The sequence below is a fragment of the Argentina silus genome, assembly GCF_951799395.1.
Source record: "Argentina silus genome assembly, chromosome: 22".
In the NCBI taxonomy this organism is placed as follows: Eukaryota; Metazoa; Chordata; class Actinopteri; order Argentiniformes; family Argentinidae; genus Argentina; species Argentina silus.
This window is the reverse complement of record NC_139676.1, coordinates 3,314,223-3,326,512: the sequence shown is the minus strand read 5'-3', so window position 1 is coordinate 3,326,512 and position 12,290 is coordinate 3,314,223.

Here is a 12,290-nt window from a genome sequence, read left to right as displayed (position 1 = left end):
TCTCGGTTGGGCCGAGTGTGTTTGATTAGAATAATCTGTGTGTCCATTTTGTGCAAATATAATTCATTTCTTGATATGTCTCGTGCGTCACTGAAATCTAGACTTAGAGCATTGACTTCACCAGCGCAAAGAGTTCGTTTCCTGAAAGACGTAACAACTTTTACTTTCAGTGTAGCGTGTCCTCCTACATCTGAAATTCCTAGAATTTGTGATCAAATCCTTTCTGCTTTGGTTGGAAGTCATCTTGAGGTATTAGAAGACGCATTTGATTCTGGTATAGACGCAGTGTGTGAAGTTGTCACTAGAGACGGTGTTTACGGTTGGTACTTGATAATAAAAAGCTCTGACACTCTGGTGGACGTCACTCTTATAAAAAAGTAAATATTTGTTCATTTATCTGTGTGTTATACCCAATTTGATACTAAAATCCAAAAATATATATAGAGTTAATTAGAATAGTGACGGATCGGGAATAATCATGGGTGGTAAACAAGGGAAATGTGTTGCGGCTCCTCGCGTTTATATGGGACCGGCTAAAATCATATTTGATAAATATGGTGTTGATGGGACAATGTGTTTAGAAGAATGGGAAAGTTTAGGTTTTCCCACTATTGGAAGTTTCAGTGTGAGACAGATTGCTGCATTAAAGGTTCAATTAGAGAAAGTTGAGCGTAAGGGGAAGAAAGTTAACTGGAAGACATTTTTGTACTGGGATATGGAAGCAGATAAGAGATTTCGGGCACAGCAGAAGGCAGGAACATATAGTGATAGTACAACATCCAAGATTATGTCACAGCCCAAAATCGATGATACCCTCGACAATCCCTGTGTTGTCGCTGCACCACCTGTGTTTCCCCCCCGAAGTGTCGTCTCCCCAGGTTCTCCAGCAGCCGCAGCCGAACCACCCCCCTACGCGCCTGAGAGCCCACGGGAGGAACTGACGCCTTTAGCCCCTCCTCAGTCTACTCCGACGCCCCACCCATCACTCTCCCTGCAGCCCCCACCTCTCTCTCTCCCTCTCCCTATACAGCCCTCAACACGGAGCAGAGGCGATGTGGAGGAGCACCCCTGGGTCAGCAGTCACAGACCACCCACCAATCTGCCCCAGACCGAGAGTGCCGGTTCGGGACAGCAAAGGGGGGGACCCGACGATGACGATGACGAGGCCTTTCCGCTGCTCAAGTGTCCGAATCCGACAGGAGGGGACAATGTCTTGGTTTACAGGCCTTGGACAATTGAGGAGCTAACAGACCTGGCTAAAGAGTTCCTGGATTTAAAGATATGCGGCGGACCGCCTTTCTGCGCCTACCTGTCAAACATCATCAGTGAACTGAAACCAAACACGTCTGAAGTAAGAGCACTGTTGAGAACGGCAATGGGTGCGAGGTGGCGCCTGGTGGAAGGGGACTTTCCGAAAAACAATGTTCCATGGAGTACGGATGACGAATACTGTACACCTATCGCTGGCCTCATGGACAGAATTACAAAGACCCACCCGTTGCGGATGAATATATCAAAGTTGGTCTCAATCACCCAGAAGGAGGATGAAGAGTGGGAGGATTATTACCTTCGCAAGCGAGAGGCATTCATCACCCATGGAGGTCTGGGTATTGACGACACCTTTGACGAGACTGGGCCGTATGGCCAACAACTCAAGTGGTATTTGATAGAAGGGATGAAACCCTCCCTCCGGGCCTACATCTATGAACATTGTATTGACATTCAACAGTGCCCCCTCTCACAAATGACACCTTACTGCCGCCATTACATGACTGTCGAGAGGATGAACAAATACAAGAATGACCAGAAGGAGAAGAAACGTGACCTCAGACTGCAAAAGGCACGTATCACAGCGCTAGAGCGATCTGGCAAAGGGAAGGCCCCCTACATCGACCAAGAGCGCAGAGGCCGCGATTTTGACAGAGACCAGGAGCACAGAGGCCGGGAGCCAGACAGACAGAGTTTCAGAAGAAAGAGGGTGGGGCCAAGAGGAGGAGACAGAGCCTGTTTCCGGTGTGGTCTGACTGATCACTTTGTCAGAGACTGCCCTGAAGAGGCGAAGCCTCGTGGAAAGTATGCTGGGGGAAAGGATACTCTTTCTTTTTCAAGGAGTGGAAAGTGGGACTCACAGCCTACACGTGGAATTACTGTCAGAAACCCGGGGGGGTTGAACGAAGAGGATTATAGACAACGACAGGTGGACGGGAAATCGATGGGGGAGCATGACAACAACTCAGAACACACACACACACACTTGCGTATCCCCTGCCGACAATTGAATTACTGATAGGGGGCAAACACATTAAATTTCTCGTTGACTCTGGCGCATCTCACTCAGTAATTAATGAAAAATCTTGGGGAACAATTCATCCTAAATTAAGTGGCAGATACTCTGATAGTATCGGCGCTATGGGGATCACTGTCCGTGAGCGCTACACTGTCCCATTGGCTGTGAGGACAACTACACACCCCAATGACAGAATTCGAAAGCATTCATTTTTGTTTTCACAGAGGTTTCCCGTCAGTTTGTTAGGGCAAGATTTGATGTGTTACCTCAATGTACGGATTGGATGTGACAGCAAAGGTCTCACGATTGTATGGGGTGAGACTGATGTCAATCAAATGGTACAGAGTTGCTCAGACCCTCTCCTATACACCTATTCATGGAATCTGTTAAACGCAGAGACCAAACAAATGACTCGCAACCGGGCTGACACGGCTGTGCCGGCCCGATTGGTTGTCAAGGCAACAGAGTGTGAGGAGGATTTGACTGACTATAAGGACATAGGCGATTTACATTGTAGAGCTATGGTGTGCCCTAGTCAGTGTGAGGCTTTTGAAAGTAAGTGGTTTAGGGAGGAAGTGACAAGTTGTTTGTTAGAGACAGAGAGACTATATGTTGATACTGACTTTTGTGCTCTGGCGATAGTGAGGAACGAGGAAGTAAACCACTATTTTGACATGCCCCACAGTGACCCACACATTCCCCTGCGCAAAAAGCCAGGTCGAGATTGGTCATTGGGTAAAAGAATGCAACGAGATTTCTGATTGGCTACCTGATGGTAATGGGTCTGGCACGATGACGTCACCGTCTACACATGTGCGCATGATACCTTTTACTTGTCTGATACCTGCTTATCATTCAGTTCATCTGGAAAGCAGTGAAATTTTACAACCTCATTCGACCTGCTTTGCAAATATTACTCAAAATGACCCCCGCTTAACGGAGGTCCCCGAAATTCTGTGGGCTAAGGACGAATATGATGTGGGTCTTATAAGAAACACTACCCCACTTAAAGTTACTCCCAAGTCATCCTATCGACCTTGTGTGCATCAGTCTCCTTTGAGGGAGAAAGCAAAGAAGGGAATTAGGCCTGTTTTTCAATCTTTGTTAAAAGCTGGCATAATTGTACCTTGTCCTGACTCACCATGCCAGACGCCTATTCGCCCAGTAAAAAAGGCTTCACAGCCAGGTCAACCAACTCAATGGCGCTTCGTACTGGATCTGAGAAAAGTTAACGCTGCGGTTGTAGCACGCGCACCCATTGTCCCCGACCCGTCAACAATACTGTCACAAGTACCTTCAGATAGTAAAGTGTTTAGCGTGATAGATCTACCTAATGCATTTTTCTCTGTACCTGTTGCTGAGAATTCACAGTTTTGGTTCTCGTTTCAGTACGAGAATAAGTCCTATACCTTCTCCAGAATGCCTCAAGGTTACGCTTCGTCTCCTACCATTTATGCGGCTGCATTAAATGATAGTTTGTGTGGTTTTACGTTTCCATATGGCAGTACACTTATACAGTATGTCGGTCACCTGATGGTTTGTTCAATTAACAAAGACATTTGTGAAAAAGACACCGTGGCCCTCCTGAAATATTTGGCACAGGAAGGCCACAAGGCTAGCCTCTCTAAATTGCAGTTTGCTCAGCCCAAGGTTAGATACCTGGGCCATGACATTTCACAGGCTGGTAGAACAATAGGACAGGAGAGGATTGATGCCATTTTGAAAATCCCTAAGCCTGTCACTAAGAAACAAGTGATGTCTTTTCTTGGCATGGTCGGCTATTGTAGACAGTACATTCCTCATTATGCACAGCATGCTCAGTCTTTGAATGATTTGGCACATGGCCATGGTCCCACTCCAAACGATGAAGTCACTTGGACTGATGATGCTTTTCAAAGCTGTGACGGTCGCAGCTACACTCCGCCCGGGTCTGTGGTTGTTGTTGTGTGTGTTCTGTGTTTGTTTCCTGAATGTTGTGCAGCAGGCTCCATATGGTCCAGGGTCCGAAGGCTCCGCCCACTTCCTGGATGATCAATCCATTCCACCAATCAGCCCAAGCCACATGGACTATAAAAGCCTACTGAGTCACTGTTCTGGAGCTGTGCTAGCTCACCACCTTGTGTGTATTGTTTGATCTTGTTTAGAGTTATAGTGATTATCCATTTAGGGATACTGGTTGCTGTGTGTGTGAGTGTGATTTGGAGGAGGTTTAGCTTGAGGAAACAGGTAACAGTATTTTCACTTTATTATTATTAGGCACTGATTTACACACCTTCACCTTGTCACGTAGTTTATTCATGTTAGAAACACTAGGGCTAGGGGCGACTGTGGGTTTATGTACTTTTGTTTGAAATTGTTGTTTAGGTAGTGAGGTTTTGGTTTATTGGTGTTTACTTTTATTTTAAGCTCAGATAGGAGCAAGGACTCACTCTTTTTGGAGTCCAGTTTTCTTTTGTGATTATTGTTTATTTGTTTCTTTGATTTCCCCTGCGCCCATAGGGAATTTGCCTCCTTTTGTTGTAGTTTTGGGGATCTAAAAGACAATACCATTTCCCTGTTAATAAATAACTTTATTAATTACCCACACCATCGGGTTTATGTTGCTTCTCTTTTCCCTAACGAGCTAGGGTCGTAACAAAAGCTTTGAGACTTTAAAAAGACAATTGACTGTGGCCCCTACTTTGGGCCTACCTGACGTGACTAAACCTTTTACTCAAGTTGTTGATGAGAAATCTGGTTATATGACATCTGTGTTGCGTCAAGAGCATGGGGGTAGGATGCGCCCTGTTGCATATTATTCCAGCAAGCTTGATTCAGTGGCTAGGGGCTTACCAGCATGCCTCAGAGCAGTAACAGCAGCTTCGATGGCAGTAAATTGCTCTCAGGGGATTGTGGCGTATCAACCTTTGACATTGCTGGTGTCTCACGGGGTGAGTGAGATTTTGTTGAAACAGAGCACCAGCCATTTCTCCCCTTCTAGGTTAATGCACCATCAACATATGTTACTGGCACTCCCCAATGTTGAAGTCAAACGCTGTAATGTTATTAACCCCGCAACTCTTTTGCCTACACCAGATGACGGGGATCCGCATGACTGCTTGGCTTTAATTAACGAACAGGTTAATCCTCGCCCTGACCTGACTGAGACACCCATACCTAACAGCGATATGGTTTTGTATGTTGATGGATCTGTACAGAAACACCCTGTCATGCATGACTCAGTAGCAGCCTACAGTGTAACCACTGATACTGCTGTGCTTGAGTCGGCCAGATTGCCTGGTCATTTATCTGCTCGAGCTGCTGAGTTGTTTGCTTTAACAAGAGCTTGTAGTTTGGCTGAAGGGAAGCGGGTAACAATTTACACTGACAGCAAGTATGCATTTGGCGTTTGTCATGACTTTGGCACCCTGTGGAAAAACAGGGGTTTCCTTACATCAACAGGTAAAACAATGATGCATGCTCAACTTGTGACAAACTTGCTTGATGCGATTTTGCTTCCCCAACAGATTGCGATTTGTAAGTGTGCTGCTCACACAGGAGGGAGTGATGCTGTGTCTCTGGGGAATGCGAGGGCGGATGCAGCTGCCAAGGCCGCAGCATTGAGTAATGTCTCCCCCCTTTTACAGATGGTGAAACACACTGGACTAACACCGACCGCCTCACTCAAGGATTTAATCACGTGTCAACAAGATGCTTCTCCACAGGAAAAGGCTAGGTGGAGAGATGGTGGTTCCTACACAGACGGCGTTTGGTATGGCCCCACCGGTAAACCTTGTTTACCTGCTTCTTTGTTTCCAGGTTATGCGAAGTTGTCACATGGGAAGGACCATGTGTCAAAAGGAGGGATGGTAGACCTGGTAAACAGATACTGGGATACTCACTCATTCTCAAATTACTCACAAAAATTTTGCGAACAATGTCTCATTTGTGCTCGTCATAACATTGGCAGGGGGCAACAGACCGCACAATCCAGTCATCCGGTACCGGCTGGTCCGTTTGACCACATCATGATAAACTACATTGAACTAACCCCCTGTGAAAAGAAAAAGTATTGTCTGGTGATTGTTGACATGTTCTCCAAATGGGTTGAAGTTTTCCCCACAGGAAGGGCTGATGCTACAACAGTGGCCAAAGCACTGGTGAGAGAGATCATACCCAGATGGGGGGTACCTAAGAAACTGTCCAGTGATAATGGTAGACACTTTGTAAATAACTGCATTCAAGTTTTGTCCCAACACTTAGGCATAGATCTGAAAGATCATTGCTCATACCACCCACAGAGCGGAGGGGCTGTGGAGAGAGAGAATGGGACAGTGAAAAACAAACTAACCAAAGTTATGTCAGAGACTGGTTTGAATTGGATTCAGGCATTACCACTGGTTCTTACAGCAATGAGGAGCCGGCCCAGACCCAAGACGGGGCTTGCACCTTACGAGGTGCTCATGGGTAGGCCAATGGAGACGGGGATGTCAAGCCCTGTGGAGAGGCCCAGACTAACAACAGAGGAATGCACAGAAGGTATGTTGACCTATTGCATTTACTTAACAAAGGTTCTGAGTTCTATACATTCACAGGTGAAAGCAGCCCTGCCGAAGCCGCTGGAAGGACCCCTACACTCCCTCCAGCCAGGTGACTGGATAGTCATCAAGGATTTAAGGAGGAGATTCTGGCACGACGAGAGGTGGCGAGGCCCCTTCCAGGTCCTACTCTGCACCAACTCGGCTGTAAAGGTCGCACAGCGCATTCCCTGGATCCACGCCAGCCAGTGCAAGAAAGCACTGCCGCCGGACCAAGGAGACGAGACCCACCTGACCAGGGTAGCCAAACCCGAAGGGAGGAGGATCTGCTGCTACTAACGACAAACTACCTTTACTTGTACCCCTTACCCCTCCCCCATATGTCTTACTTACATTTGACCAGACCAAGACTGACTCCACGCCCCAAAGACTGAAGAGACAAACAAAGATAGACCTCTATACCCATAAGGATGGACATAGAGGTATCAACACATTCCTGGCACTTAGCATGTACCACACACAGCAGTATAACGTTTCTGACTGCTGGGTTTGCGCACACATTCCTTTGTCTGCTTCCAAATTCCCAACCAGAGGTCAACCACCCCACCGCCCTAGGCGAGGTAGGCGGGAGATCAGCGAAGCAGAGAGATTCTTTGCCATTGCTTTTCCATTCTATGGGACGGGAAAGTTGGCGAGGGAGAGCATAGTCATGGCAGGTTCTCTAGAATCTCTCAGCAATTTGACTGCCGATGGCATGGATGTCCTGTCTACTGAACAGGTGAGAATGAGTGCAACTGTGTTACAGAATAAGATGGCGTTGGATTACTTGTTGGCTGCAAAGGGTGGTACGTGTGCGGTGGTGGGCCCCGAATGTTGCGTGTATGTCCCTAGTAATAACTGTCAACTACATGACATAGCCGATAGTATTAGAGACACAGGTCACGAGTTTCATGACTACAATAAGGGTTGGGATCCTTTTGGTTTCTTTAGGGGATGGGTTGGCCCAACTTTGGCTAAAGTGGCATTACCGGTTGTGTTTGCATTGACCCTGGTATGTGGTTGCGCTGTGTGTGGTGTCCCCTGTTGTATGGCGTTGGTTCAAGGGAATGGTAGGAAAGACAGTAGAGGGACTCACGGGTCAGTACACCAAGATGGAATTTACAGGTGGTAACATTGAGGGAGACCCAGAGTATGTAGATGACGGCTGGCGTAGGTATGAGGAGATTGCAGATAATTGGCCTGACCTTTACCCTATCCCCGACTATGACACGACTGAGGGACTGTAAGTAAGACGATTGATCTTTTCCCTAAAGTAAAGTGCCCAATTGCAGTCTAAGAGACGTAATGGTTCATTTGACTGTACTTGTGAATATAATCAATATTATGATCTTATACTTGTATCTTTGTGTGATGATTAACTACTATATGTAAGAAACTGACACGTACTGTTTTTTCATGTTTTTATTTTTTGTTGATCAACCAATGTGATCAAAAGGAGGGAATGTAATGGAAAAATCAGTATGTGCAATGATAATGGATGATGATCATTAATTGTGTTAGCATATATTCATTTACTGATTGTACTGTGTGATTCTTCTTTCAAGTGAACATTCCAGACGTTAACCTCCTAAACCATTACATGACCTTTAGCATCCTAGAAAGTATCCTGTTTAAGCCTCCTAACCCTATGGAAGCGTAAAAGGTTTTTCTCCTGCCTCAGGATATGACCCTGTGTCCAGGCCAGCGGGTAGTAACTTAGCTAGCAGATGATAATAATATAATTTAGTGTGATTTGTATTTACGGCCTGTAATGGAATGGCCGTGACCTTGGAGCCAACCTCCTCAAACTAGTTACGGGAACAGATGAGAAAACACATTAGTGTCTTCTCAAAAGTTCAGACTGTCCCTTAGAGATAAAGATGTAAGACTTCTAACTGCAGGACCATTGTTCTTTCAGAACTGCCCCCAGGATATTATCTAGGACTGCTGTAGATCATGCCACCTGTTTTCAAGGTTGTATATTGATATATGCCCATGTGAAAACCCCGCCTCATGATCGGACCATCTGAGGGGTATAAAGTATGTGGTGTCACTTGTATCGGGGCTCTCTGTCCGTTAGGTGCAGAGTGCTATGCTTGCAACCATTATTAATAAACCTATTAAACAGATATTGTGTTTGTGCATCTTTGCAAAGTCTCACTGAAATCGTTATTGTGGTAATTCCCTAGATATTTCCACCACATTAGTCATTAGCATGGGAACACGCACGCACGCACGCAAGAAAAACACAGAAGAAGACGATTGGTGACTGAAACGACCCCCGCCCAGGAGTGCCAACTGGGAATCTGTGTTTTAGTTAAGGCAGCATTACGCACCACAACTGAATGCCACCATTTCACAAAATTGCCAACTGTCCATAACAGCCCTTGACCCTTTTTTAAAAAAAATTATCTCATATTGTATAGAATGTGTGTGAAACGAAGATCTCAGACTACAGACTGGTACAAAGGCCAGCTTGTGCTGTCACACACACACACACACACACACACACACACACACACACACACACAGTTCTACGGTGGGTAATCCAGCAACACCGGATAACAGTTATGGGCAAACAGGTCTAAAAAATACTTACAATTATTATTATACTTACAATTATTATTTGAAAATAATATTACTTAGCGTAGAATAATATTAGTATTTGGGCAGCTATTGAGAACACATACCTTACTGTCAACAAGTCCAGGTAACTTTTGATTGTAGTTTTAAACTATTCAGAGAGCGCAATTACAGGAGGCTTATCTACGTTATCAATAGGTTGAATAAACGGCAAGTGCTCTAATAACTCGTGCGTGTAATGGTGGGTATTGTGACACGCTCATTATTGCGCACTATCAGGACGATAGGAAATGATGGCTCTGGCTGTTAGTCATTACCAGAGCTGTGTAGGCCTAAATGAAGAGTAGTGTCATTCAAATTCATGTGATGTTACAAAAGAAAAGGTGTTGATTGTTCTCCATCCTCCCCTGACTCAGAGTATATCATTTCAATAGACATGTCATGCTGGGTTTAAGAGCTTTTGAAGAGAGAAAACCAAATAGAGTTCCTAATCTATCTCCACTGTAATGTAGGTTTATTCCATATTCACAGCTTTGATCATAGCATTTGCATTATCTATTTGAGATGATCTATGTTGATTGGTTCTGGAGCAAATGTTTATATTTATTTGGACTGAATGAGTACTGATGAGAAGCAGAATGTTTCAATTGTACCATGTTTTTGTTATTCATTTGCTCAGGTCATACATAACCTGTCAAACCAAAGGTTTGAATAATAAAGGAATGACCTTGAATCAAAATAAAAGGGGGAGCCTCCAGACTAAACCATCATATACCGTATTTCTGAGGTGATCAGTATAGAAGCTAGAATAGGAAAACAATAATAGTGTAGAAGGTACCTCAAATTTATTTTATTTTATTAATAATATAAACATTATTTACGTCATATACATTTTATACCAAAACGTTTCACATACAGTATTACTGGCCATACATACAATTATTGTCAATGGCTAAACTGAATATCTATTATTAAAAATGGAAAAACCAGTACTGCCTAAAAACTTGTCATGACAGCATTTGAGAATACACATCTCTCGTCCTTTTCAAGAGATCAGAGTGTTCCTAACAGATAGATGTAAGACTTATGACTATGGGACCATTGTTCTCTCTTTGCCTCCCCAAAATGTTATCAGGGACTGCCATGGATTCATACCACCTGTTTTTCAAGGTTGTCTTATGCCATGTGAAAACCCTGTCTTACAATCGGACTATCTGAGAGAGTATAAATTGTATGCTGTAACTTGTATTGGGGCTCTCTGCTATGCTTGCAACCATTATTAAAACCTACAAACAGATATTGTGTTCGTGCATTTTTGCAAAGTCTCACCGAAATCGTTATTGTGGTAAATCCCCTAGATAAAGATTTCCACCACACCAGGAAGAACAAGCCCAATACAGTACAGTATGAAGAGTGTGAGGGAGCTTTCCAGGGTTTGAAGGATTGTTTGTGTACTGAGCCCATTCTACAGAGCCCTGACTTTGGGCAGGCTTTTACTGTACAAACAGATGCATCAGAGAGGGGAATTGGACCGGCCCTGTTGCAAGGTGAGCCAGGGAACCTAAGGCCTGTTGCATACATCAACAGAAAACTAAACAATCATGAAGTCAATTACACAACGGTGGAGAAGGAGTGTCTCGCCATCAAGTGGGCATTGGACTCTCTTATTATCTACTATTACCTGGAAACGGACCACTGGGCGTTGTCATGGCTGGGAAAGATAAGGGACACAAACTCCAGGATCACAAGATGGTTCCTGGCCACGCAGGTATTTGATTTTAAAGTCCTCTACAGGACAGGGAAAGAGAACGGCACAGCCGATTACCTCTCCAGGGCGCCACAAGTGTCGCCTCCAGAAGGGAAGGGAAATGTCACGGCTAAGCCCAGATGATGTCAAACTTCTTGCCATGGGTCCAGATGACAGAGGTGGAGGAACTAGCCATTGTCCTCCTCCAAGACTGTGACAAGTTGGCAGTCATCAGAAAAGTAATTTCCGAGCTGGAGGAAATGGCCAACATCGTGGATGCACTAAAGAGAGCAGTGGGTGATTGGAGTGTTAACAGGCACATTGCCTTCCTGGTGGGCATCGCCATAGGGAAGTGTGTCCCAGACAGCGACAGCTCAGACGAGCGGCTGGTCACTCACTTGGAAATGGAGCAGGTCAGAATATCTTTTGAGTACATAGGCAGTGAGAAAGTAGAGATGGCCGTGGCCGAAGAAGAGGACAGAGTTGAGAATGCCACTGCTGCACTGTCGGCCCTAGCTGAGGCTCCCTTCAACACAGCTGTTCTCAACCAGCTGGTCACAGCACAGGTTGCCATTGACGATGACAGCACCGCAACAGCTGTCCTGACAGAGGTGCTGCAGAAGGAGGAGGTGCAGAAGGAGGAGGAAACACTCCTGGCCCTTGCGTCTGACAGCCCAGTCATGGCTCCACATCTCCTAATAGTAAGGAAAAATACTGTTCATAAAGATAACATCATTCTGTTATGAAAATGTAACGTCAATGCTCTTTGCACTTTGGAGGCATTATGGTTGCATCATAGTTGAATGTATATCAAATTAGTCACAATTACAATATAATTAATGTTGTTGACTACAGGATAGTATGTGTTATTGTTCCTACTCTTACACTTCTCAACTCTGTCTGTTTACAGCCCACGAGCTCATGGCTGCAGAATGCAGCAGTGAATAACCTTCACTGTTATATATATATATATATATATATATATATATATATATATATATATATTTTTTTTTTTTTATACAATTAAAAAAAAAAATGTTGGTTTTCATTAAACTGTAAACCAACAACACCAATCATTGTGTCTAAACAGTTTCGTTTATCATATAATAAAAGGAAG